Genomic DNA, 6,432 nt, shown 5'->3' on the forward strand with positions numbered 1-6,432 from the left:
GCATTTAGACATGGACTGCTTCAGTATCTGAGGAGTCACGAACGTTGCTGAACATTGCCCATTCATCGGCGAACATCCCCACTTCTGACCTTATGGTGGAAGGAAGGCCACTGATGAAGCAACTGAAAATTGTTGAGCTGAGGACACTACCCTGATGAACCTCTGTATTGATGTCCTGGAGCTGAGATGACTGACCTCCAATAATCACAACCATTTTCCTTTGTGCTAGGTATGACTCCAACCGCGGAGCGTTTTCCTCCTGATTTCCATTGAATCCAATTTTGCTAGGACTCCTTGATGCCACACTCGGTCAAATGAGGCCTTGATGTCAAGGGCAGTCACTCTCATCTCACCTCTAGAAAGGTCAGCGGTGAAACCTGTAAATGTGTGCTCTGTGAAGTAAAAGTCGCAAACGCTACATTGAAGATAAAAACAAAAAACTGCGGATGCTGGAAATCCAAAACAAAAACAGAAACAGAAATACCTGGAAAAACTCAGCAGGTCTGGCAGCATCAGCGGAGAAGAGCACAGTTGTCATTTCGAATCCTCATGACCCTTCAACAGAACATTAAAGGACTAGATTTAGTCCTCACCACATTAATGAGAAATGACAGCGGAGATGAGCTCATGGTTGGAGATATCATCATAGATAAAAACAAAATGCTAAAAGCTACTGCGGATGCTGGAAATCCAAAACAAAAACAGAATTACCTGGAAAAACTCAGCAGGTCTGGCAGCATCGGTGGAGAAGAAATCAGTTAACGTTTCGAGTCCTCATGACCCAAGGGTCATGAGGACTCGAAACGTTAACTGATTTCTTCTCCACCGATGCTGCCAGACCTGCTGAGTTTTTCCAGGTAATTCTGTTTTTGTTTTGGAGATATCATCATCTTGTCAGGTCTCGTGCTTTGGCACTACCACTGAGGCGACACAACTGCAGCTATCCCCTTCAAGGCTGCTGAGCAGCTCTCACACAACATTGTCTCACAAACAATAATGGTTACAAATGCATTTAGCACAATAATGGTTACAAATGCATTTAGCACACACTTCCAACAAAGATCTTGACACATGTCCCTGACTTCACACAAGGTTCGGGTAACTAGCTTCAGTGAGGTTGACATCACATGAATGTAAGGCTTGTTATGAATTCAATTCATTATGTCTGCATTTGCTATGTAAGTTCACAGTCTATGGACTTGTGACATTTAAAGCTACAGCATGTTCCAATGCTGTTACATTGGTTGCTACCTAGTAACAAGGGTGGGACAAGCTCGGAGTGTTTTGACTGGACCCCAGGTCAGTTCAATGGTCAGTGAAGAGCAGTTCAAGGGTCAGTCAATTGGAATCAATCAGAGAAGAGCTTCCAGGCAGCAACAGTGCTGTGAGCTGGCTGTGCAGTTGGGGCTCAGGAGAAGGCCCAGGAGCTGTTTGGTGGCTCCATGCTGTGGAAAGGGTTGGGCTAAAAAACACCCTGGGATAGTTCAGTGTAGCTGAGTGTGGGGTCAAGGAAGCCCACGAGCAGTATTTGGTGCAGTTGAGAAAGACTGGAGCTCAGGGAAATTCAGGAGCAGTGCCAGCTCCGTGAAGCCAGTTGCTTGGTTAAAAAACTGAAATTGTGCCGGTAATTAGACGCTTGCGAACAGTCTCCAGAATCCTGAGTAACGTGGTCTTGGGAAAAGAGATTAAAGTACCAGGAGGTGAGCAGTCACTGAGGCAGTTCGAGTTGGAGCGGCTCTGAGTGAGTTCTGAGGCTAGATCTTCAAAAGTGCAGAATTGGAATCCCTTGTGTATGAGACAAGAGTTTTAATGAGATTTGGTGACTCACAGTGTCCCTGACGTCTGAGTGGGTTGCTGAGAAATCCGTGGGATCTGTCTTGACCGCATCTGCTATTTGATGTGCACTGCGGGGTGTTCAACCACAGTTTGTCTGTTGTGTACCTCATGTTAATTCTGAATGTTACAGCACAAGGTATATGTAGATTGTTTAACTTTTCTAACTTTGTATAGCAAAGTTTATTGTGTTTGCTCAAATCCCATTGAATCTTGTGGCTTTATTCCAAAAGCAGGGGTCTTTAATCTCAACCTTTAACTACATTAAACAAAACATTACTGGTCCCTAACCAAACCTTCCCCCACATCCCGGGGTCTGGCCAAAGACTGTAACAGGCTCATAAAGGGAGACGATGACTGAGTGAGAGTATGGTTCACCCTCACAATAAGAGAGCATATAATTGCATGACACCTTCAAATGACCAAGCCATTCTCATTGACATCAAATGTATTTACAAAGGTGCAAGGTTTATACGGTGTATACCATGACCCAGAAATGAGGTCAATGTTTTTTAATTTTTCTAACCCTGCCGCTACGCCTGGATGCAGCCCCGGCATCTGCAGCATGGGCGGAGGTAGCCTACTAATGCTATGCCCTGTTGTCTGTGATAACCTTGGTGGATGTCCTCTGGTGGCCCGAAGCCTGGAGGGCCCAGACCTGATAAGGGTCTCCTGCTCAGGGCCAGATGCACCCTCTTCGGCCTGACCAGCTGGAGTTGATGGTATCACAGGCAGAGGGGATTCAGTGCGGCTGGATATCTTTGGAGTGTCCTGTGGGGAGGCCCCCGGCATGTCCAGCTGATGCTCCTCCTCCCTGTGAGTGCCTGAGGGCCCCTTCCTAGCTCCTTGAGGAGATGAGGCACCTGGAGGGAAGTCAAGGTGCCCCACCCATTCCTCACCTAGCCACTGATGGATCTCACGAATGCCTATAGCCATAGTGCACAGATCAGAGCACAAATCCAGCAGGATCTGCTGGACAAATGTCTCCATGGCAGTTACCAACCTACTCATGATGATCTTGAGGTGCTCCTATGTCAGAGACATGACATCAGACAGAACATTGATGAACTCCTCCATCCTTCACTGTAGTCTTCTGACTGCATGGAGACAAAGGTATGGAATGTGATGAGAGGTTGGGAAGTGTGCATGCCTCCTGTGTGCGGTGAGCCCTCCTCAGAAAGAGCTAAGGATGGATTTTATGAAGCTGATAGATGAGATAATGGTGATGTGAAAGTATCCATGAGACAATCAGTGCTGACGTGTCCCCCGCTAATATTGTGTGAAATCCCTGAACAGTGTAGCCCTTTGAGTGCATGATGTAATGATGAGAACTTGATATTGCAGAGAGCTGAAGGTTACCTTACCCTGGCAGAGTGGATGAGATCATTCATCCTCTTCCTACACTGGATTCTATTCTGGGGGCGATTGCCAGCTGCTCTGCTATTGCCACCTAAGCTGGAGAGGTGAGGGTAGTGTGCTTCCTGGAGCCATCTCTCAGGTACATCATATCCTGATGTTTGCGTGCTCCTCAGATTAAATCCTCGAGGGAGTTGAGGCTAAACCTCAGTGCGGCTTTATTCTTCTTGCGTGCAGTCACCCTGATACGTCCCCTGAAGACAGCTGGGTTGGAGAGAGTGAAATGTGTGTGCTCGGATTGCATTTAAATATGGCGGCCAGACCTTCAACCTCCCATTAGGTAACGGGGAAGTGGGTGGGAGAGGGTGGCGGACGGATGAATTGCTCACCACCATGTGATTCTGAGAGATACTTGCCTAAGCATAATTAATTAGCTTCCAAGAGAGAAAATTGGAGTGTTTTCCAGCAACTCCGGCCAGCAGGAAACTCACCTGCCCGTCACAGCACTAAGTTTCAAAAACAGAAAATTCCGCCAGTGAGTGGGCAAGAACATGGTAGATGGAAAAATGTGAGATTATCCACTTTGGTAGGAGAAGTAGATGTGCAGAGTATTTCTTAAATGGTAGAAGATTAGAAAGTGTAGATATACAAAAGGACCTGGGTGTCCTCATCAATAAGTCACTGAAAGCTAACATGCAGGTGCAGAAAGCAGTTAGGAAGGCTAATGTTCCATTAGCCTTTAATACAAGAGGATTTGAGTACAAGCTTCAATTGTATAGAAGCTTGGTTAGAAGCTTGGTTAGACTGCACCTGGAGCACTATGTGCAGTTTTGGTCCCCTTACCTTAGGAAGGATGTTATTGCCATAGAGGGAGTGCAGCGAAGGTTCACCAGACTTGTTCAGGAGATGGCAGGACTGTCTTATGAAGAAGATTGGGGAAACTGGGCCTGTATTCTCTGGAGTTTCAAAGAATGAGAGGTGATCTCATTAAAACCTACAAAATACTTAAAGGGATAAACAGGGTAGATGCAGGGAAGATGTTCCCCTGGTTGGGGAGTCTAGAACCAGGGGACACCATTTCAAAATAAGGGGGAATCCACTTAGGATCGAGATGAGGAGAATTTTTGTTTTGAAGGATTGTGAATCTTTGGAATTCTCTATCCCGGAGGCTGTGGAAGCTCAGTCATTATGTATGTTTACAGCAGAGATTGATAGATTTCTAAACATCAGTGACATAAAGGAACATGGGAATAGTGTGGGAAAAATGTATTGAAGTGGATGGTCAGCCAAGAACATATTGAATGGTGGAGCAGGCTCAAAGGCCATTAAATCCAACTCCTGCTCCTAAGTTCCTATATGTTTTCTTTACCTGTTTTCACAAATAATTTTATTTGCCCTCCCTTTCTACAAGACAAGACATGACATAATACAAGCACAAGATCAAAATCAAGGGAGGTGTATCCAACAAGTACATCATAGTCCTGACCGCAGTGGAGAAGGAAACCATAGAAGTTTGTGACCGGGGCAATTCCATGGGGTTAGTTAGGTTGCCAACGTTTCTGACCAGAGAGTATGGATATTATTAAGTCCAGCAAATTTCACAAATTCAAGCTGCATTCTGAACACTGTCACTTGTGAATGTCCTGCCTCTCATTGTTTTCCTAACTCATGTTTCTTTAGCTTTTTCTGGATGCTATTGAAAAAGGCATATTGGAAGACAACAGACCTGCTCCTGAGGTCCTCAGCATCATAGATGCCAGTCTTCAACCAATTCAATTTACTCCGTGTCACATCAGAAAACAGCTGAAGGTGCTGGATGCTGCAAAGACTATGGGCCCCAACAACATTCTAGCTATAGTGCTGAAGGCTTGTGCTCCAGAACTATATGTGCCCCAAGCCAAACCATTCTGGCACACTGGCATCTACACAACAAAGTGGAAAATTGCCCAGGTATACCCTCTCAACAAAAAAAAAGGACAAATCCAATCCATCCAATAACCGCCCATCAATCTACTTTCAATCTCAGCAAACTTATGGAAGCTATCATTGACAGTCGAAGCAAGCTGGCCTCATAACTTGGGTTGGAGAACCACATCAGTGATTCCAGGCAGAGCTTCTGCAAAATCACAGCAATAAGGCGGAAACAGTTGATAAAGTAACGACGAAGGTGGGATTCGAACCCACGCGTGCAAAGCACAATGGATTAGCAGTCCATCGCCTTAACCACTCGGCCACCTCGCTATCATTGACAGTGCTATCAAGCAGCACTTGTTCAGCAAGAACCTGCTCAACAATGATTACTTTGAGTTCCACCAGGGCCACTCAGCTCCAGACCTCTTTACAGTCTTGGTTAAAACATAAACAAAAAAGTTGAGTTCCAGAGGTGGTGTGAGAATGACTGCCCTTGACCCCAAAGTAGTTTGATTCTGGCCCCAAGGAACCTTAGTAAAATTAAAGTCAATAGGTCTCAGCAAGAAAATTCTATGCTGAAAAATGGTTGCAGGCCAATTGCGGGAGTTCCTCAGGGCAGTGTCCTTGGCCAATCATTTTCAGTTGCTTCAGCAAGGACCTTCCCTCCATCGTAAGATGAGAAGTGGGGATGTTCACTGATGATTGCGCAGTGTTCAGTTCCAATTGCAACTCCTCAGGTAATGAAGAAGTCCATGCCAGCTTGCAGTAAGACCTGGACAACACCCAGGTTTGGGATAATCTATGGCAAACAACAATTACACAACATATCTGTCAGACAATAACCATGACCACTAGGAGAAAATCTAAGACATTCAACAGCATTATAATTGCTGATTTCTCCACCATCAACAGTCTGTGGGTCACGATTGACTAGAAACTTAACTGGGTCAGCCATATGAATGTTATGGTCACCAGAGCATGGCAGGGACTATTTCTTCTGCAGCATGTGAAGCCTGTAAGATCCATCTTTGTTGTATCAGTTCTTTAATGAGCAATTTATAGTTTATATTTGGCCACAATTTGCCTGTTGTAATTCCTGTTTAAGTTATGTTAATTTTGTGTTTGATTGTTACAGTAAAAGTTTTGAAAAGTGAAATCTTGTCCATTGGTTTTCTCATTTGGGAAAATTGGTTCTTTCATGTTATTGGTCCCCAGGGGGATCATAACACAAGTTGCACTGCAACAACTTGCCAATGCTTCTTTGATAGCGCCTCCCAAACCTATGAACTCTACTACCAAGAAGAATAAGGGCATAGGAACTCTGCCACCTGC

General features: G+C 45.1%; 1 non-coding gene across 1 annotated transcript; it reads right to left on the reverse strand.

Moving 5' to 3' along the window:
- Positions 1-5,348: 5,348 nt before the first annotated feature.
- trnas-gcu (transfer RNA serine (anticodon GCU)) lies at positions 5,349-5,430 on the reverse strand. Its single transcript has one exon. It is a non-coding gene; the product is annotated as a tRNA-Ser (tRNA).
- Between the last annotated feature and the right edge of the window lie 1,002 nt (positions 5,431-6,432).

This window comes from Cetorhinus maximus, chromosome 1 (genome assembly GCF_964194155.1).
Source record: "Cetorhinus maximus chromosome 1, sCetMax3.hap1.1, whole genome shotgun sequence".
NCBI lineage: Eukaryota > Metazoa > Chordata > Chondrichthyes > Lamniformes > Cetorhinidae > Cetorhinus > Cetorhinus maximus.